At 41.3% G+C, this 22410-nt stretch overlaps 1 long non-coding RNA gene across 1 annotated transcript in view; it reads right to left on the bottom strand.

Moving 5' to 3' along the window:
• Positions 1–895: 895 nt before the first annotated feature.
• LOC140612084 (uncharacterized) overlaps positions 896–22410 on the bottom strand; it is a 34526-nt gene continuing 13011 nt past the window's right edge. Inside the window, exon 3 of the long non-coding RNA XR_012013396.1 lies at positions 896–1302. This is a non-coding gene — a long non-coding RNA (uncharacterized lncRNA). The remainder of the gene's footprint in view (positions 1303–22410) is intronic.

The raw sequence follows: 22410 nt of genomic DNA, 5'->3' as shown, positions 1-22410 counted from the left end.
GTGGAGAAGTTGAGGAAGCCAACTGAGAAGAACAGGTTGTTGAGGCAAGTGGAATACCACGCCTCACCCGGATCCATCATGGAAAGAGTGAAAAATAAGTGAGGGAATAAGAGAATTTCAAGAAAATTTTAATTAAATGAAGGAGTGAAAGGTGCTTGGAGTGTACCTGTGCTAATCCTAATGCAAAGAGCATTTTTCTCTTCTGGACATCCTCTGAGCCTCCTGGCTCCTCCTGGGTGCCAATGCCATTTTCCCAGGGATAGAATGATTCAGTTTCTCTAGGGACAGAAGTCCCCACTTTGGTCCCAGGGCATGCATCAGCAGAGAGTCCTGTCAGAACCTGTGATTTCACAACAGACACCTGTCCAAATGAATGTATATTTTTCCCACGATGTTTTTGTGACTTTTCCAAATTGCTATCCTTTAGCTATGGACTGCATTTTCAGTTTGGAAGCTTGTTCTGGGCAATAGACCTAGTATGCCTTCCAGTTCTCAGTGTCCCATGAAGTAGCTCTCTGTTAGCATACACATAATCAAAGCAGAAGCCTCATTTTTCTTTTCAGTTTTATGATGCTTGTAGGTCACCTTTGATCAGGGATCTGGTGCCATTCTTTGAACATGTTGATAAATGCCCATATTTAAAACGGGCTTTGGACAAAGATGCACGATAAATACTTAATTCAAGCTGGGACTCAGGCATCAACTGAGTACCTGTATTCACCCAAGCAGTGAAATATTTAATGCCATGTTGTTAAGCTGCACATTGATGTACACATGTACACATGGATGACATACTTATTCACATCTATAAAGACAAAAAAGACACAAATGAACCACTTTATTTTTTTTAAGATTTTTTTATTTATATATTCATGATAGAGAGAGAGAGAGAGGCAGAGACACAGGCAGAGGGAGAAGCAGGCTCCTGACGCGGGACTCGATCCCGGACTCCAAGATCACTTTCTGGGCCAAAGGCAGCCGCTAAACCGCTGAGCCACCCAGGGTTCCCCCAAATGAACTACTTTAAATTGATTGTTTACTTGAGCCTAGATGAGTGAAGACAGTTGAGCAAAATCTCTGTGAGTTTCTGGAATTGTCCATATAGATGCAATGAGGTGAGGCAGGCCATACTGTCTCTTCACCAAGTCTACCTGCCTGAGGTGTTAGGAGTACTGATGAACAGATTTCTGCATGATGAGGAAGTCACAGAAATAGCCAAGTGGCTCAGATTATTAGTGCTGGAGCTTTGAACTGGTTCAAGATTAGCTTTAATTATTAACCTTCTTTAATATTTCAGAGTGTCTATAATAAAAGAAGAATGGTACATTTAATTTATAGTTATGCAGTCAGAAACTATTAGACCTGAAAAGAACTTAGATTATTTTGGGGTATGGGAGGTTCACAGGTTTTTGCATTCTCCAGGATGCTCAAGGTACACCTCTGTTTCTCTTGACATCAGTGTTCTTGAAGGCAATAATTCTTGTGGTTGAAGGGTGAGAGTGCAAAAGGGGGTGGGGTTTGCATGCTTCAGAGTAACAAAGTCTTCCAATGTTGCCTTGAGTTTCAAAAATGCCTCATTTAGGGGATTCCAAATTAGTGAATTTCATCTGGAATAAGTTCATCATTTATTTTGTTTATTTAATCTTTCTTACTACATAAAGAAATAAGAGGCTAATGACTCCCTCTTTGATATCTTCACCATTAATCCCTTCCCTGAATTGCAAATTCATAGTGTATGTCTAACTGGCATCTCAAAAATTGCTTTGGCTGAAACAGGACTCTTCATTTATTCTCTCCACTCATTAAATCTATTCTTCTATAAGTTCTCACTACTGCAAGAAAGGATACCACATTTTGTGCTGGAGGCTGGAAGGGTGGTCCACCCAGGGGTGGTCCATGTGCCAGGTGCTGGTGAAATATTTGGTAAGAGCACCACTTATGCTGTAATAATAATAATAATAATAATAATAATAGCCCAGAAAATTAAAACTCCTACTTCAAAAATAAGAGTTTGTTAAGAAGAATGTTGATATTATGTGTTGGTTGATATTAGCTGAAAGTAAAAAAAGAATAGACTCAAGAAATCTGGGGACTGCTTCTTGATTTCAAACAATAATGTTGGGAAATATTTGAGGAAAAAGGCAATTAAAAGTCAGACTTGTAGCAAATACTGAACTGAGGGTTGCTTATCACATCAGAAAGAGAGACAGACAGACAAGGAGGGAGGGAGGGAGAGAGAGGCATTTCTCAAGAATTCAGGTGTGACAATGGCATATGGAGTTGATGAAAATTAAATTGGTAAGAAATGGATTATGTTTTTGGCTTTTTGAGAGAGATCTATTGCCAAAAATCTGGACAAAATGGTTTATAATGAGACTTAAAATGATCTTTGGACCTCCAACTTTCTGTAAAAAAGGAAGTGGAATGAGGGGCTCAGCCTTGAAAGGACACAACCTCTAACACCCTTTTTAGGTGTTGCCAATGAGAACAACATAAAAGGAAGGTCCTCTCCCGAGGGCAAAGGTGAGGGACCCCAGAAGCCCTGCCTGTGAAGCCCCACAGAACTAGGATTTAATTAAGGAACATTGCCCTTAGCAGGTAGGGGTTCCACTTAAGTCTACCCAGCAGGACTTCAGAATCTCAGTGGATGTTTCCTAGTGGGACAGTATGTTGTCCCACCCATGGTCCTCAACTATGTATGCAGTAGGGGAGGAGGGCAACTTTTATTTTTTGGATTATGGGTCTCAGATGAAGAGTAGACACATCTGGGCTCAATGCACAGACACACTAGCATTATAATCTGGTGTGCAGAACTCTGCAAGAGCCTGTACTTTGAGCGTGGTGCCCTGATACTTTTTTTTTTTTTTCAAAAGTAGGATTTATGTTTTATTCAGAGTTTACAATTGATATTTCAGAGAGAAAGCGTTTCACTAAAGACCTCCATGGAACCCTGCCTTCCATGACTACATGCTTACAGAGTTGGGATTTGTCCATATAAAAAGAAAATCATGTAGAGGCTCATTGCACAGGCTGTGGCCTTATCTGTTTCTTTTTTTATTTGTTTTTATTGAAGTTCGATGTGACAACATACAGTATGACACCCAGGGCTCATCCCATCAAGTGCCCTTCTCAGTGCCCATCACCCAATTACTCCAACCACTGGCCCAACACCCATTCCACAACCCTTTGTTCATTTCCCAGAGTTAGGAGTCTCTCATGTTTTGTCACCATCTCTGATTTTTCCCACTCATTTTATCTCCTTTCCCCTATAATCCCATTCACTATTTCTTATATTCCAAGTATGAGTAAAACCATATGGTGATTGTCCTTCTCTGATTGATTTATTTCACTCAGCATAATACCCTCCAGTTCCATCCATGATGAAGCAAATCGTGGGTATTCATCATTTCTGATGGCTGAGTAATATTCCATTGTATATATAGACCACATCTTCTTTATCCATTCATCTGTTGAAGGACACTGAGGCCCCTTACACAGTTTGGCTATCATGGACATTACTGCTATGAACATTGGGGTGCAGGTGCTCTAGTGTTTCACTTTATCTGTATCTTTGGGGTAAATCCCCTGTAGTGCAATTGCTGGGTCAGAGGGTACCTCTGTTTTTAACTCTTTGAGGAACCTCCACACAGTTTTCCAGAATGGCTGTATCAGTTCACATTCCCACCAACAATGCAAGAGGGTTCCCCCTTCTCCATACCCTCTTTATTTATTGTTTTATTTTTTGTTGTTGTTTCCTGTTTTATTAATTTTCACCATTTATTGTTTTCACCATTCTCACTGGTGTGAGGTGGTATCTCATTGTGGTTTTGATTTGTATTTCCCTGATGGCAAGTGATGTGGAGCATTTTCTCAGGTGCTTGTTGGCCATGTCTATGTTTTCTTTGGTGAAACTTTTGTTCATGTCTTCTGCTCTTTTCATGATTGGATTTTTTGTTTCTTGGGTGTTGAGTTTAATCAGTTCTTTATGGATCTTGGATACTAGCCCATTATCTGATATGTCATTTGCAAATATCTTCTCCCATTCTGTAGGTTGTCTTTTAGTTTTGTTGACTGTTTCCTTTGCTGTGCAGAAGCTTTTTATACTGATCAACTCCCAATAGTCCATTTTTGCTTTTTTTTTTTTAGATTTTATTTATTTAATCATAGCAGACACAGAGAGAGAGAGGCAGAGACACAGGCAGAGGGAGAAGCAGGCTCCATGCAGGGAGCTGGATGTGGGACTCGATCCTGGGTCTCCAGGATCACTCCTGGGGCTGAAGGCGGTGCTAAACCACTGGGCCACCAGGGCTGCCCTCATTTTTGCTTTTGTTTCTCTTGCCATTGTAGATGGATCTTGCAAGAAGTTACTGTGGCCAAGTTCAAAAAAAGTGTTGCCTGTGTTCTCCTCTAGGATTTTTATGGATTCTTGTCTCACATTTAGATCTTTCAACCATTTGAGTTTATTTTTGTGTATGGTGTAAGAGAATGGTCTAGTTTCATTCTTCTGCATGTAGTTGTCCAATTTTCCCAGCACCATTTATTGAAGAGACTGTCCTTTTTCCAGTGGATAGTCTTTCTTGCTTTGTAGAATATTAGTTGACCATAGAGTTGGGGCCATTTCTGGGTTCTCTATTCTGTTCCATTGATCTGTGTCTGTCTTTGTGCCAATACCATACTGTCTTGATGATCACAGCTTTGTAATACAGCTTGAAATCCAGCATTGTGATGCCCCAGCATTGGTTTTCTTTTTCAATAGTCCCCTGGCAATCCGGGGTCTTTTCTGATTCCATACAAATCTTGAGATTATTTGTTCCAATTCTGTGAAGAAAGTCCACGGTATTTTGATAGGGATTCCCCTAAACATGTAAATTACCCAGGGTAGCACAGACTTTTTTTTAAGATTTTATTTATTTATTCATGAGAGACACAGAGAGAGGCAGAAACACAGGCAGAGGGAGAAGCAGGCTCCATTCAGGGAGCCCGATGTGGGACTCGATCCCGGGACTCCAGGATCATGCCTGAGCAGAAGGCAGATGTTCAACTGCTGAGCCATCCAGGTACCCCAGACATTTTCACAATATTTATTCTTCTGATCCATGAGCATGGAATGTTTTTCCATATCTTTCTCTCTTCCTCAATTTCTTTCAGAAGTGTTCTGTAGTTTTTAGGGTATAGATCCATTACCTCTTCGATTGGGTTCATTCCTAGGTATCTTATGCTTTTGGGTGCAATTGTAAATGGGATTGATGCCTTAGCCTCTTTCTTCAGGCTCATTGTTAATGCATAGAAATGCCACTGATTTCTGGGCATTGATTTTTGTATCCTGTCACATTGCTGAATTACTGTATGAGTTCTAGCAATCTTGGGGTGGAGGCTTTTGGGTTTTCTATATACAGTATGATGTCATCTGCAAAAACGGAGAGTTTGACTACTTCTTTGCCAATTTGAATGTCTTTTATTTCTTTTTGTTGTCTGATTGCTGAGGCTAGGTCTTCTAGTACTATGTTGAATAGCAGTGGTGAGAGTGGACATCCCTGTCATGCTCCAGATCTTCAGGAAAAGGCTCTCAGTTTTTCCCATTGAGAATGATATTCGCTGTGAGCTTTTCATAAATGGCTTTTACGATACTGAGGCATGTTTTCTCTATTCCTACATATTGAAGAGGGTTAATCAGGAACGGATGCTGTATTTTGTGAAATGTTCTCTCTGTATCTATTGAGAAGATCATAGAGTTCTTGTTTTTTTTCTCTTGTTGAGGTAATCTATTACGTTGATTGTTTAAGTGTTAAACTACCCTTGCATCTTGGGGATAAATCCCACTTGGTCATGGTAAATAATCTTTTTAATACACTATGGATCCTATTTGCTAGTATCTTGAAAGAATTTTTGTATCCATGTTCATCAGGGATATTGGTCTGTAATTGTCTCTTAGGTGGGGTCTTTGTCTGGTTTTAGAATCAAGGTAATGCTGCCTCATAAAACCAGTTTGGCAGTATTCTGTCCCTTTCTGTCCTTCAAACAGCTTTAGAAGAATAGGTATTATTTCTTCTTTAAACCTTTGACAGAATTCCCCTAGGAAGCCATCTAGCCCTGGAATTTTGTGTCTTGGGAGGTTTGTGATGACTGCTTCAGTTTCCTTGCTGGTTATAGACCTGTTAAGATTTTCTGTTTCTTCCTCTTCCAGTTTTGGTAATCTGTGATTTTCCAGAAATGCATCCATTTCTTCTAGGTTGCCTGATTTGTTGACATATAGCTGCTCATAATACGTTTTTAAAATCGTTTGTACTTCCTTGGTATTGGCTGTGATCTCTCCTCTTTCATTTGTGATTTTATTAATTTAGTCTTTTTTCTTTTAAATAAGACTGGCTAGTGGTTTATCTATCTTATTAATTCTTTCAAAGAACCCACTCCTGGTTTTGTTGATCTGTTCTACAGTTCTGATCTCTATTTCATAATGCCAAACACAGCCAACCACTGCACTGGTCTCACCAAATGGATGGAAAGCAAAATTGCATCTTTGGCTGCTTAGTGTCTTTGGGTGAGATTCCTTACTATGGTGAATAAGGTCTTCCTCAATCTCTCTCATTTCAGTTCCTGCAATGTGGACATCCAGGAAAGTGCTATATAAGAGTTGCCATTCCCCCAGCACAATTGAGAAATAGAAAGGGGCACTGTGTCTCGAGTGAATGAGTGAAATGAAGAGAGAGGTAAAGAGGGCAAGACCTGACCTTTTTACTCTGAATAAAATGGAGAGCCATTACATGGTTTGAACAGAAGAATCAGAGTGTCTGGTTTCCATTTTCAAAGATCCTTCTGCTACTGTGTGAAGAATGCACTGCAGAAGGACAAGGGTAGAGGCAGAGACAAGCTGGAGGGTGTTCAGTAAATGAGGTGGGAGCTGGTGGTAGGATGGACCTGGTGGGAAAAGTGGATGCTGGATTTATTTGGAAGTTGGAATCCATTAGAAAGGATTAATACCCACCATTTTCTTCCATGTGGATGGAACTGAAGGGGATTATGCTGAATGAAGTAAGTCAATTAGAGAAGGACAATCGTTATATGGTTTCACTCATACGGGGAATATAAGAAATAGTGAAAGGGATTATAGGGGAAAGGAGGGAAAATGAGTGGGAAAATTAGAGAGGGTGACAAACCATGAAGGACTCCTAACTCTGGGAAATGAACAAGGGATAGTGGAAGGGGAGGTGGGCAGGGGGATGGAGTGACTGGGTGATGGGCACTGAGGAGAGCACTTGACAGGACGAGCACTGGGTGTTATGCTATATGTTGGCAAATCAAACTTCAATAAAAAATAAATAAAAATAAAAAAATTTTAAAAGTTGGGATCAACTGTCAGAACCTCTTGACAGGTTGGATGAGGAATATAAAAGAAAGAATAACTTAAAAAAAAAAAGAAAGAAAGAATATGATCAAGGATGATTTCAGAATGTTTCACCTGAGCAAAGTCAAATGAATTCTTTTTTTAAGTTCTTTGCTATTAATATAAGACAAAGTTTAAATGTAATGGTCAATACAGGTTGAAGTAAAAAGTTGGAGAAATATGTGCCTTACAGACACTGATGACATAACTACAGTAATAGAATAGCTTTCAAGACATTGACAGAGATACAGAGGAACACGTCACAATGTTCAGAATATTAATTCTCCAGGAGGACATAACAATCCTAATATGTGTCCACCTAATCACATAGATTCAAAATACACAAAATGACAGTGAATGGATCAAACAGAAATACAGAGTCACAACTAGAGTTGGAGATCTTAACAATCCTCTCTCAGTGAATGATAAAAAAAATGAGATTTTAAAAATCAGTATAACATAAATGAATAGAACATCACAATTAACCAATTTTATCAAATTGGCAATTATTGGAACACTAAACCCAGGAAGTTCAGAACACACTTTCTTTTTAAGAATGTGCTCATGGAATATTCACCAAAATAGACCATGTATGTGGTGGTACATATAATATGTCCCAAGAGATGACAGAGTCCATTCTTACCTACTCTGGAATTAAATTAAAAATAAATTAGTAAGCAGTCATTTTACAAATTAACTAGAAAATACCTCTCCATCAGAATCTCTTGAAACCAAGCAATAGACTTTTATATAACCCATGAAACTAGGAAAAACTGAAAGGAAATTAGAAAATACATTTATCGAAATGGTAATGAACACCCAATATTTCAAAATGTGTGAAAAGGAGTTATCGCAGTACTTAGATATAAATTTATTATTTTAATTCCACATATTAGAAAACAAGAGTTTTAAATCAGCTTCTACCTCAGAAGTTAGCCAAAGAAAAGCAGTTTAAGTCCAAAGCAAATAGAAAAGTAAAAAAGTCATAAAGATGAGAGGGTAAGAAAAATAAATGGAATAGAAAACACAGTAGCTATTTAAAAAATCAGCAAAATCAATTTTTTCTTTTTAAAGAAAATTAATAAAAGAGCAAGAATGTCAGAAACAAAAGAAAATAAAACACAAATTACCAGTATCAGGAAGGAAATGAAAGTCTGAAATGTCCTACAGATGTTAAAAGAAGTTTAATATTTTATTTATTTATTCATGAGAGACAGAGAGAGGCAGAGACATAGGCAGAGGGAGAAGCAGCCTCCCTACCAGGAGGCTGATGGGGGACTCCATCCTGGGACCCCAGGACCCGGCCCCAAGCCAAAAGCAGATGCTCAACCACTGAGCCACCCAGGCATCTCTCACTCTCTCTCTCTCTCTTTTTTTTTTTAACATTTCCAACTCATTTTATGAGAATAACATAACCCTAATAAAAAATCCTACAATAATATTACAAGAAAAAATATTACAGACCAATATTCCTCACGAAAAGACACAAAAATCCTTCACAACATATTAGCAAATCAAATACAGAAATACATGAAAAAAGAATATATATTGTGACCAAATGGAATCTAACATAGGGATGCAAGGTTGGCTCAGCACTGAAAAATCAGTATTATTCAATGTATTAACAGAATAAAGGAATAAAAACCATGTAATATTCTCAATAGATTCAGAAAAAGCATTTGATGAAATTTACCATCTGTTCCTAATTAAAACGCTCTGCAAAGAGGATAGAAGGCATTTCCTCAACCTAAAAAGGAGTATTCATGAGAAAAACACACAGCTAACATCATATACATGATGAAATATTAATCCTTTGTGCCCTAATAGTGGGAACAAGGCAGATATTCAGTCTCATTGTTTCTATATACTATTGTACTGGAAGCTTAGTAGTCTATTAAAGAAAAAAAAGATGGATTTTAAAGGAAGAAGTAAGGCTAATTTTACTTGCAGATGACATGACTATAGAAAAATCCATAGAAATATACACACTATTTGAATAATTATTGGATTTAACAAGGTTGTTGGATAAAAATTCAATGTAAAATAATCAGTATTGTTTCTAAGCACTAGCAACAAATGGAAAATGAAATACAGTAAAAAAATATACCATTTCCAATAGCGATGAAAAAAACAAATATGTGGGAATATATTTAACAAAAAACGTACAAGACTTCTATACAAAAAAATATGTAACATTTCTAAAAGAAAACAAGAGCTAAATAAATAAAAAGACATCTTCTGTTCACGAATTGGAAGACTGCTGTACAGATACCAATTCTCACCCCAGTTGACATATGGATTCACTGAAGATTCAGTCAAAATCCCAACATGATTTGTTATAGAAACTGACAACTTGATTCTAAATTTATACGGAAGGAACTAGATTAGCCCAGGCAATCTAGAAAGAAAACAAAACAATCTAGAAAGAAAACAAAAAGACTTATGATACCTGATTTTAAGACTTGACTTTACAAAGCTACAGTTTTGAAGACTATGTGGTATCAACCTAAGAACAGAAAATAGATCAACAGAACCAGAAAAAAAAAGTTCAGAAACAGACCCACACAAAATAACTAGAAAAAATTAACACTGGATTTTACTTTAAATTATTCAAAAAATTTATTCAAGATGGATCATAGACTAAAAGCTAAAACTAAAAATATTCTATAAGGAAAATATGATAATATTTTCACAAATTGCAGATTGATTAGATAAGTCATGAAAGCATCAAACATAAAAGAAAAAAATGATAATTTAGACCTTATCAAAATTAAAATCCTCTACCCATGAATAGACACTATTACAAAAAAAAAAAAGAGACAAGCCACAGACTAAGAGATAATAATTGAGATATATATATCAGACAAAAAAAAAACTTATCTACAAAATATATAAAGAATACTTGCAAATCAATAAGAAAAACAGACAACCAATTATTTTAAATGAGAAAAAAAAAGAGTCCATACAAATAGCCAATAAGCACCAACACCAAAGAAATACAGTGATGCCACCTCACATCTACTGCAGAGGCTATCACTAAAAGGATGAACAAATCCAAATGCTGATGAGGATGTTGAGCAACTGAAACTCATATATTAGTGGTCAGAGGGCAAAGACCACAAAATGCTTTGGTAAACTGATTGGCAGTATCTCTTGAAGTTAAACACATGCCTACCCACATCTAAGAATATTACTAGGAGAAATTAAAATGTAGGCCCACAAGAAAACTTGCAGAAGAATATTCATAACAGTTTTACTTATAATAGCCCAGAGCTGAAAAGAAAAATATCCACCCACAGGAGAATAGATAAATACACTTGATAAAATTTTAACAAATGAGTTCCTAGAAAAACTGAAAGGAAGAACTACTGATTCATGGATGAATCAAGTCTCAAAAACAAAGTTTAAACAAAAGAAACCAGAGCCAGCAAAACTAATCTATAGTGATAGAGATCAAAACTAGCTCCCTTAACTGGAAAGGATTAGAGACAACTTTCAGGGATGGTGGCAATAGTCTATATCCTGGTTTGGGTGGTTGTTAGCAAGAGTACTCATTTAGCAAAACTACTGACCTGCACATTGAAACTCTGTTTATTTAACTCTATGTGAAATCTGCCTCAATTTTATGATAAATATTTTAAAACGTTTTAAAGAGACAGAATGACAGAAGAAGCATTAGAGACAGGGTACACAAAGAAGTCAGTGTTTTGCTGTAAGCAGGACCATAGAAATAGGAAGGCAACTGATAAAGCCAGTGTGAGAAATACAATTTTGTTTATTTGTAAAGAAACAAAAATAACAGCACTGTCGAATACTTATAGGAATGATCCAGGAGAAAAGTAAGCGTTGCTGGACTGACTTCCTTGAGTAGACAGAGAAGGTAAAATCTCCATCACAAGAAACGGGATTGACTTTAAGAAAGTGCCCAGGTATGGAAGGAGAGCAATAGTGAGGGGATAGATGATAAGCGGAGTTCTGTTTGTTTCTCTCCTCTAAGTCCAGTAGGAAAAAGTGGGAGGAGGTGGAGGAGACCTGCAAGGTTAGCTTAGGAAATAGTCACACAAGGTATGAAGAGGGAATGGTCTACAGCAGGAGTCAACAAACAAGAGCATTCAGGCCAAATACGGCCTCCAAGAGATAAAAATGGTTTTTACATTTCTAAATGTTTGAGGGATAAGCAAAAGCAAAAACAAAAGAAAAGTAATATTTTGTAGTATGTGAAAATATTTGAAATTTAAATTTCAGTTGTAACACATAAAGTTTTATTGGAACACAGCCATGCTTATTCATTCCTGTGTTGTCTATGGCTGCTTCCAGAAGACAGCAGCACAGTTGAGTAATTGCAGCAGAGACCACACGTCCCACAAAGCCTAAAATATTCACCATCTGGTTTTTAACAGTGAAAGTTTGCCTACTAATATGATTGCTGGACAGAATTAAGCATTCAGTTGAGGATTGTTATCTGAACTTGAAATGAGACACATCACCATAGTTGTATGTCTTCCCCTGTAATGTACCAGTAATCAGACCCCTAATTAGGTGTTGAATTAAATGAGATCATACATGTGGAGCGTCTAACACAAAGCATGTACTTATTCAACAGGAAACCCCCAGCCATCTGCTATCGTGACCTCCTCCTGGAGTGAATATGTATGGATGATGTTGAGCACAGATTACAGCAGAAGGGCTGCCTCCTGGACCACAGGTCTCAAGCAAATCTCTCCTTATCAACTGGACTTTTTGCACCTACATCCCCCAGGAAGAATTTTCTGTGGCCCCTTAGGTAACTGATCGACTTTTCACCTACACCAACTCCAACAAAACTGTTCTGACCCAATGCTCCTAATCTATGGCAGTAGGCAAAGCATCTATGCGTTCCAGAACTGAAAGGTCAGGACCTTGTAAGGAGCATTCTGGAAAAGCTCTCTCCACCCCAACCCTAACCCACCCTACCACAGGTATTCTCTCACCAATGTAGCTTTGTAAAACAAACACAAGAAAGAATTGAGGGAGGGGAGGGGAGTTGTTGGTGTAACTGTAATTTCTCATGAATGAGAATTGCCATTGTCTTCTTAAGACATTTAGAAATTTTAATCTAGTGGCAAAAAAAAATACATTATTTTCTTAAATTTAATTAATTTACTAAACTCCTCATGGTTCGTTGGATTCAATCCTGTATCTGTGATCTTTCTAGGTCCATTACACTCATGGGATTCAACTTCATCTATTCTAATACATAAAAATCTCATCCAAATGGAAATAAAATGCAGTTTTGAACTTTCTAATGAAGGCACCCATTCTGGCTTCCCAGCACTCTAAAATTAATGGCCTCTGTCCCCCACCCTCTTTTTTGAGAACTCTTTAGTTCTATGCTGACTAGATGGGAGAAGATGCCATTGTCGTGAAGGGCCCACTCCACGTCCATAGTTCCAGCCAGAGCATCACCCAGGAGGAACATTCAGGAAAGGAGTGTGCCTGTCCACAAGGCACTGCCAATTACAGCTGGCTCCCAGGGAGATATTTTTGTAATAAAAGTAAAGGAAAGCACTGTTCCAGTTAAGGAAAAGCATAAAACCATTTATGAGTTGGCACCCACCTGCACATTACACATGCTGTAACATGCCATGTCCCCGAGGCTGCCCCATACCCACCCCTGCTTATGCTCTGCTCACACCACACACCTCCCTAGAGCCACCCACCCCTGCCTGTGTTTCACCCACACATTGTGCACCTTCCCTAGACCCACTGAGCATCTGTACAGGCCTCAGAAACTTTCTACTCTAGGGTGAAGGTATGATCATCTCCACTTTTCAGTGAGAGTTGTGCACTGAAAAAGCATTTGGTACCTGTCCATACTCCCATAGCTAGCAAAGGATAGAGCAGGCCTTGTTATGACCTAACAGGGTCAGCTGTGATGATGGCCAGCAGCAAGCATCATGGCAAGCACCTGCTCTGGCCCGGGTTTGTTGCTAACTGTTATCCAGGCATGATCTCATTCAGTTTCCACAGCTACTCAGTTGGTGGACATGACCATCAGCCCCAGTTTATAGATGAGCATATAACATGGAGTAGCTTCTCAAGACCACAGAAAAAAAATTGCTGATTGTCCAACCCTGAAGACTGTGGTGGGTTCTCTGCCTTGGCAGCCCCTACGGCCTCCCATTGCCCCTCCTACACCTGCCCCACTGGAGACATTCCCAAAGACTAACTTGTGAAATTGACTCTCTTCTCTTGGGATATATAAAATTAATGTTATTTTGAAATTGGCACTTTATTTAACCCAGGCCCCTTGGAGAGTATCCAAACTTCTAGCTAAGGAGGAGAGATTGATGGCATGCATGTCCAAGACCCGTGGAATGTTCAGCCTTTCCAAACTGTGCTTCCCATACTGAATGCCTGAATCTTGGATCCTACCACTGTTCCTTGATGTTGAGAGAGAAGAGAAGGTACTTCAGTTGACCCCAAAGACTCATGTCCCCAGTGCTAACCCCCTGGACTGCTCATAGTATTCCACTCCTCACTCTTTCCGGAAGGAATGCACTACCCTTCCCACTTTGAATTAAGTGAGGCTACAGGACTTGTTCTGAACAATACAAAATGAGATAAAATAATTTCTCCTGGGCAGAAATGCTAAGAGGATGCACACAATTTATCACATTTCTTTCCATCTGTCTCTGTGGTGAAAGAACTCATGTTGAGATGGGGCTTCTATTAGCTTGGGTCCTGAGTGACTATGAAGGAGCAGAGAACCCTGCCAACCTTCATTATAAGGAGCCTTAAATTCTTGTTGTATAAGTAAAGCCACTGAGTCATGAGAGGTTGCTTGTTGATGCAGCATAACCCAGCCACACATATACATGTACTCCAACAACCCCACACACATACTCTTAAAAACCCATTCTAGGATAGTATCTATTTCTGTACTCACAACTCGTAACACAAAATATGTAGGTTTTCCACTCCAATCAATTCTCAAATTCTCTGCAGATGCCAAGTGGGTGTCTCACAATTTAATCCAATTCTAATGCTAACTACCTGAAGTCATCACAGACCCTGCAGTTTAAGGGCTCGGTTTTATAAGATTGTCCCATTTCAGGCACCAATAGCAAGTAGTGGGTCCCCAGGATACTCACAATTCTGTCTCACTTGGCTATGAATCAAGAATTTGTATGATCCCCCTTTCAGATTTAATAATTTACTGTAAGAGTTCATAAACCTCAGGAATAACACTTTACTATTACTAATGTATTATAAAGAATAGAAATGAAGAACGAGGTGAAGAGGTATTTAGAGCAAGGTCTAAATGGATCCTGAGCACAGGAATTTCTGTCTCCTTGGAGTTGGGATGTGGCATCCTCCCAGCACATGGATGCACTCACCAACCTAGAAGCTCTCCAAAGCCCTATTGCTTAGGGGGTTTAGGAGGTTTCACTACATACGCATGATTGATCAAATCATTGGCTATCAGTGATTAACTCAATCTCCAGCCAATCTCCCCTTACTGTAAGTCAGACTATGGGGCCGAAAGCTCCAAGCCTCCAATTACATGGTTGGTCCTCTGTCAGCCTCCATTCTCCAAAATCCCTTTGTTAGTGTTAACTCGAGTGTGGTTAAAAGGGGCTTGTCATGAAAAACCAAAGATGGTCCTCTCAGCCCTATCACTCAGGAAATTACAAGCATTTTAGGGGTTCTTGTGCCAGGAATGGTGGATAAAGACCAAATATACATGTCTTATTATATCACAATACCACACCGACACTCCTACACACACATTACTTCTTCCTTTTCTCTCCATTGAGAAGGAATGTCTTTAAGCATCAGCAAATTCCTGATTTTGCACTAGGCTACAGGGGACAAAGATGAATAAGGCATTGCCCTCACATTAACAAAACAGGCAATATACAGAGAGAGAGATGTAATCATATCAATGTACTTTAGCTCCTTCCATAAGGCAGAAACCACTGGGGGACTGTCTGCTTTTGTGTTTTCAGAATCTTTTTTATTAAATTTGTATAGCACTACCTCATCCATATATTAATAGTGACAGATATAACTCCACAATTCCTCCACTCATCCAATCTGCCATCTCTCTCTCCATTCGTTTCCTCTCCTCTCCCATCAAGGGCATTCTGTGTACAAGGCACTGGGCATACACAGGTCCCATCCCTCAAGGAGTTCTCCATCCTGAGGCAATGCAGTACAGTGTAGTAGGTGCCCCCAGATGAAACATGGGGTTCAGACAGTCCAGATATAGGAACAATAAAAGCAGAGGGAGGTTACAAGTGTCTCCTCTGCATCGGAGGCATACAGCAGGGCATGTGGCTGAGGGAAGGCCCGCAGGTAAACAAGGCTTGGCAGGGACTACTATTCTCCTGTGACTCGCAGCAGTAATGCACCTTGGGTCTTTTAAAGCACTTTGCCTTGAGGCAGCAGGGAGCTATTTAAGGGCTTTGAGCTGGATAGTTACATAATCCGGCTGCACCAAGAAAGATGATGGGCCATTGTCAAGACAGTGACTGAAAGTCAAGACAGCTGAGGAATGTGGTAGAGTGCTACCATCAGAGCTCTGGCAGGGGAGCAAGGGGTGTGGGGGGGGCAGGCAAGACACAACAGATATTTCAGAGTTGAGGCATAGGAGAGCTGCCTCCTCACTACTCTGTTTTCAGAGCACTTCCACTCTGACCACCCTCAGTCCTCAGCATGAGAGATATTTTTTCTAATACTATTTTGTGTCTAAGGAACTAAACCTAAAATGGTCTGAGGGCACATCAGAATTGTCTCCAGCCCCTTTGTATCCACCATCTCCCTGCCTAGACAGATGCCTTGGAAGCACAGTGATATCATCACTCCTCTGTGCAGTGTGCATTATGGACAAGGTGCTTGAGCACCCACAAGGCAATGGAGAAAGTAAACAAGAGGGTCCCTTCCATCACCAGCATGTCTAAGAACACCAGCACCAAGTGCCGCTCTGGCTCAGAGCCTTCGCACCCAGCCCACTCTTCAGTGCATATACAGCTCACCCACAATGTGGGAGCTCCAAGAGAAAGACATTTGTCTGGCTTGGCTTCCCATACTTCCAGTGTGCATCATCAGGGAAATTCAGTTCAAAACTACTTCACATCCATTAGGATAGTAGATTCCTACCATCAAAACAAAAACAAATACAGAAAATAACAATTATTGGCGAGGGTATGGAGAAATTGGAGGCCTGTTGGGAATATAACATGGTGCAGCTGCTGTGAAAAAGAGTATGGAGGTTTCTCAAACAATTAAAAATAGAATTATCATATAATCCAGCAATTCTACTTTTGAGCATATGTCCAAAAGAACAGAAGGCATAGTCTCAAAGAGATATGAGCACATCCATGTTCACAGAAGCATTACTCACAATAGCCAAAGGGAATTAACCCAAGTGTCCACTGACATATGAATGTATAAACAAAATGTGGTGATTGCATACAATATTATTGTAACCAATTATTGCAATGAATATTATTCAGCCATTAAAAAGGAAGGATATTCTGCCACATGCAAAACATGGATGAACCATGGGGATATGCTTATTGAAAGAAACTAGTCATGAGAAGACAAATACTGAACGATTCTACTTACATGAGGTACCTAGAATAGTCAAACTTATAAAAGACAGAAAGTAGAATCAGGTGATTTCCAGGAGCTGAGGGGAGGCTAATGCAGCATTGTGTGATGGGTAGAGAATTTCAATTTGGAGAAATGAAAAATCTCTGGAAATGCATAACAATGTAAATGTATTTACTGCCACTGAACTGTACACTTAAAAGTAGTTAAGATGGTAAATTTTATGTTAAGTATATTTTACTACAATTTTTAAATCTAAAATTTAAGAAAGAAAAAATCCAGATCTGCAACTTCTTAGATATGTGAATTTGGGAAAATTAATTTAATCTCTCTGAGCCTCTAGTTACTCATTATAATTCCCTCTATTATAATTTTGAGAATTCATGATAATATATGTAAAAGGCCCTACATACCGCCTGGCACACAGGAGGCATTTACAAATGGCCAGTGTAGTGAACTACCTCTTCTGTGCCCCTGATGTGTGCTGGGTGCTGAGGAGGTCACAGCAGGCAAGAGAGACCCCTACCTTGTCCTCAAGGGCACTGTGTAGAACCCAGAATGGTTGAAGACTGGGTCCAGAAGCCAGGAAAGGCACTGTCAGGTTTGATGTAGGGTCCTAGGCAAGGCTTTTTGGTTCAGAGTTGCCCCAGGGGAATGCAGGTCTGCCAGCAATGGCTTCCACTGGACACAAAGAAGGACTCTACAGAACACACCCCATTCCGACACCTTCTATCTCCATTTACACGATATGCCATGCAAACATTACCATGCGCTGTGTGCTCTGTAACAGGGGAGAGCTTGGGTAATAGAGGTCTGGCTCACCCAGAAACTACTCACATTGAGAGCACAGTAGTAAACTAGTTGTTACTAGGAGCCCTCCAGGTGCTAGAATTATTTTCTATGAAACATGTCATCAGTCCTTCATAGAAACCTCCTAGATATATATTGCCATTTTCTGTTTTACAGATGAGGAAACTGTGGTCCAGAGACATTAAGTGATATGCCCAAGGTCACACTGCACAGTGTTGACAAAAGTGGGTTATCAGCCAGTGTCTGGCTACAAAGTCTTTATTCTTTCCCTCTTGACCAAAGACTACACACCTGCTGGAACAGAAGAGGTTCTCCTTACACAGCTGTTCACAAAAGCCACCCAAAGCCTTGTCCCCTACCCATCACCAAAACAAGTGACCTAGGCAGGACTCAGCACTTAAATCCCTGACACTAGGGAGAGGGAAGAAGGAGCACCCAGTCCACCATGTGTAATAGGCCCACAAAGCCTCTTAGTTCCCACAGGAAACTAGGAGACTGACAGGCTTTGGGAGGAAGAAGGGCAGGCCAGGAGACCCTCACACTTTAGCAGCCTGTTGTCTTCTGGATCTCATGGGGAATGAGACAGGCCAGGAAGGCCTTCCCTAGCCTGCAAATCAAAAGCCAAAATGCATGGCCTCTGTGAGTTTATTCCCATATTCTGTCTCCAGCTTCCTATACTGACTTTGAAGACCTTCTCCCCACACTACATTGCACTCACTGGGAACTGGGGGCCCCATGCTCAACTGCCCTGGGCCTGCCATGGCACAAACGGGTGGAATATGGGGATTCCAGTCTACTTGTTGATAAATTGAACACCACAGTATGAAAGGAATCTCATCTAAATTACTCAGTATGCCACCACCACCCCAGCCCCGTATAACCAAGAATCTGCCTGATTTCAGCCTTTCAGAGATGGAAAACAAAGGATTCCCAGTACCAGACAAGCCCTAGAGGAGAGAGAGCCTCTACCCCACAGAAGGAAAGTCACGTTCCACTCACTGACATGGCACCCACCCACCACCCACCCACTCACCCAACTACCTATCCATCCATCTATCCACCCACCCATCCATTCAACAAATGGTCTTTCCCACCTACCTACACTGCACCAGGCTCTGGTGCTTGGGTCCCAGAATGGTCAACCAGTGGGATAGGGACTATGTTGGAAGTAGGTAAATAAATATAGCACAGGATGACCCTGGCTGTCTGGACCTCAGAACCACCCAGGAAGCTGGCCTCCAGCTGCCTATAGTTAAAATTCTGCTCTGTGTGCATGGCTTTGTCTCTTAGAATTGCCCCCTATGTACATGTCCCAACTCCCAAGAAGACCCCAGGAGAGGAATATGGCTTATATACATTTGTGCCCCACCCAGTGGGAAAACTGTAGTCTGGAGATGGTCATATGGACAAAAAGCTTCCTGTCCAGGATGACAACATCCAGCACATTCACAGGGCCCTGAAACTCATCTGATTCCCCAATGTGTCATCTATCTTGTTGGCACAGATGAATGTGAACAAAGGATACTATGAAATCTGATCCCAATTACTTGTTTCCTTTGCCAATTTGACATTTATTCCCTTCTGACAGCTTCATGTAGTTGGTTTTCAAATTACTTTATATCTTGCCACATAATTAAGAAGCCTGGCGTTCTTCCACTTAATTTGGTTTTAGGAACACATCAGGACATGAGACTGGAATCACCTCCCTAACCAGCTCAGAGGCCTGGGGGTAGGATACTGAGTCCTGACTGGCACATATCAAAATAAAGGGGAGGTTAGCACCCCCAGCTCTCTCTCCACACAGTAAATGCCAGTGTTTTGAGCCCCACTTATAACTCTCACTAGCTTTTCTGCCCTTAGATAGTCAGCCTCTGGGGAACTGAGTAATGAGGGAGGTCACAGAGATCTCAGAGAACCACAGACTTGTGGCTCTGTGGCCCCAAGAAGAACCAGAGTGTATCATCCTAGCTTGCAGACACCAGCTACAGGTAGGTTTGCAGTAATCATGGCCAAGGAGAAGAGGGTGAGTGCTTGGGGACACTACTACCATCACCTGTGTGGGCCCTTCTGGGAGGGACAATTGAGACTGACCAGCATGGGTCTGACAGAAAGATCCCATGAGCTAAGCATATCATGGGGTTATGAGTGGCACCAATCCAGTAACTTCTGTTATGTTCACAGCATGCCCTACAGAGATGATGTGTCTTTGAGCCTCATGACCAGATACCTGCAGTGGCTATACCACTGCTCCCTGCCCCTGCCAAAACATACTCCACCCATGATGGTTCATTTCATATGTCAACTTGCCCATAGGGTGTCTAAATATTTGAGCCAACATTTTCTGGGTGTTTCTTTGAGAGTGTTTCCAGATGAGATTAACATTTATATCTGTACACTGAGGAAAACAGATTGTTCTCCTTAATGTGGGTGAATCTAGTCCAATTAGTTGATGGCCTGAATAGAACAAAAGGCTGACTGACCCTGAGTAGAAGAGAATTCTTCCTGCCTATAGACATTCAAACTGCAACATTGACTCTCCCTAGCTCTACAGTAGCTTCTGGCCTTCAGGCTCAAATAGGAATATTAGCTCTATGGATCTGGGACTTGCAAACCTCCATAGCCATGTGAGTTAATTTCTTGTAGTACATATAGATATCCTACTGGTTCTGTTTCTTCAGAGAACTTTAATACACCATCTCTAGGAAGCCCCCAACCTCACACCTCCAGCCTCCAAGTGGGGAGAGGCTATAAAGAGGAGGTGGGAAAGGGCCAAGGAGGCAGTGGGTACAGGCAAGACAGCAGGCCTGGCAGGTCCATCCTACCTCCAGTCCTCAATAGTTGTCATGGGTTTCTGTTAGTTCTCAGATTCCTCATATGAGAATTGGAAAACATAAATCCCAGAATTAACATGGGCCAACCATCAGATGCCTAGTAGGCCATCAACAAACACTTGCTCCTTGGCCTAAAGCATGTTTGTTCTGCTGCTCATTTTCCAGGCAGTGACAGTTCGATGCTCCCCAGAAAAGCATACAGTGCCTTGCAGGGGATCTCTGGCTAGGACTTGGTTGGGGTTGTGAGCTCATGCCCTACCTGGATCCTCAAGCCTGGAGCTTCTCTACCCCATGTGCCCCTCTTAAACCTGACTCCTTCCTTATATCCTGCACTATCAGATTGGCCCATGGGACTCACATTTTCTTCTCTTAGAAACATTTCTACCTGGGCAGCTTTCCCTGTGCTAAGTCAGCAGGGAAGGCAGCTGTCTAGCCCTTGGAATAGAAGCTCATTCATCAGCCCCCTGTTGCTTCTGTTTTTCATGGGGTATGGTGTATACTACAGGACTCCAAACACTGCCTCTCCTGGACAGAGTGTCTGTGCTGGAAGGTACTTATGTGGTCTTGCAATTCATGGACCTTTTGTATGTACTAAGGAGCAATGCCAGGTCCAGAGAAGCTAACTGACCTCCTGATGTCCCAGAGTAGCTTGTCCTGGCTTCAGCTACCCTGCCCCAGTCCAGAGGCAAGTAGGTGTGCACCAGGAGAGGGCCTGCACACAGGGTCCTCAGGACCAGTCCTGCCACATGCCAGTGCCCCTCTTCAGCCACCACCCACATGCTAGGCCTGCCAGATTCATCACCAGAGCCTCTCTTGCTCCTCCCAACTTGACCCTGGTGGTTGTAGCTTGGCAGAACATGCCACTCCGTCCACATATGCCCCTATCAGGCTGGGTCTCAACTCAGGTCCTCCACCCTTGCCTGGGCCATGGGCTGCAGGAGGCTCCTGCTGGCCCCTATCACAGCAGACACTAGGCCTCTCCCCTGAGCTTCCCTTTCAGTGACTCTCCTGCTGGCAGTAGACTCTGCCTGAGGTCCGACATTTGACTGCCAGCCTACCCTTTCTCACCTCCCACTCTCCTCCTTTTCCTCAAGAACCTTGAGCTCCTCATCAGGATCTGTACATCAGGATCTGACCCCTGTAGGTCTCTGATCTTCCCCATTCTGCTTTCCCCTGACTTCCCCCTTCCTTGCCTAATTCCTCCATGGCCCAGAGCCACAGCTCATCTCCCCTTGGCCGAAATGGTACAGGGGTATGGTCGCAGTTAGCTGGAAAAAAAAAAATATTTATTTACAGGCTCCTGATATTTGGCCTTTGGCTCTACTTTAGGTTCCCAGTCATCTCAAGAACCACAGGAGGGGCCCCTCAACCCAAGCACCAATAGTGGTACACTCTGCTTTGGACCTGAGCACCCACACATGTGCCTCCTCCCTGGGCTCCTTCAGCTCCTCCTTCATAGGTGAGGCCAACTCCTGAGAATTACTCCAAGGCACACTTTCCTCCTAAGTAGGCTCACAGCCCAACTAAGTGTTTACCTTCAGGGTCCACCCCATGTGCACAAGGCATAGGAAACCCAGCATTACCCTGCATAATGATGGTCTAATGGAGTGACAAAGGTCTATGTGCATGTTTTCTGGGGCTATATGGGGAGAGGAGTGAGGGAGAGGCTGCCTTAGATGAGAAAATAATTTATTCTCATCACTGCTTCCTGAAACCACAGAAGTGAAACTGGGAAGGTGAGGTTGCAGGGCAGAAGTGAGACATCTGAAGACCCCTCCATGGAAGATAGAA

This window comes from Canis lupus, chromosome 20, assembly GCF_048164855.1.
Source record: "Canis lupus baileyi chromosome 20, mCanLup2.hap1, whole genome shotgun sequence".
In the NCBI taxonomy this organism is placed as follows: Eukaryota; Metazoa; Chordata; class Mammalia; order Carnivora; family Canidae; genus Canis; species Canis lupus.
Note: the sequence above shows the minus strand (reverse complement) of the source record. Positions and strands in the feature narration are given on the sequence as shown.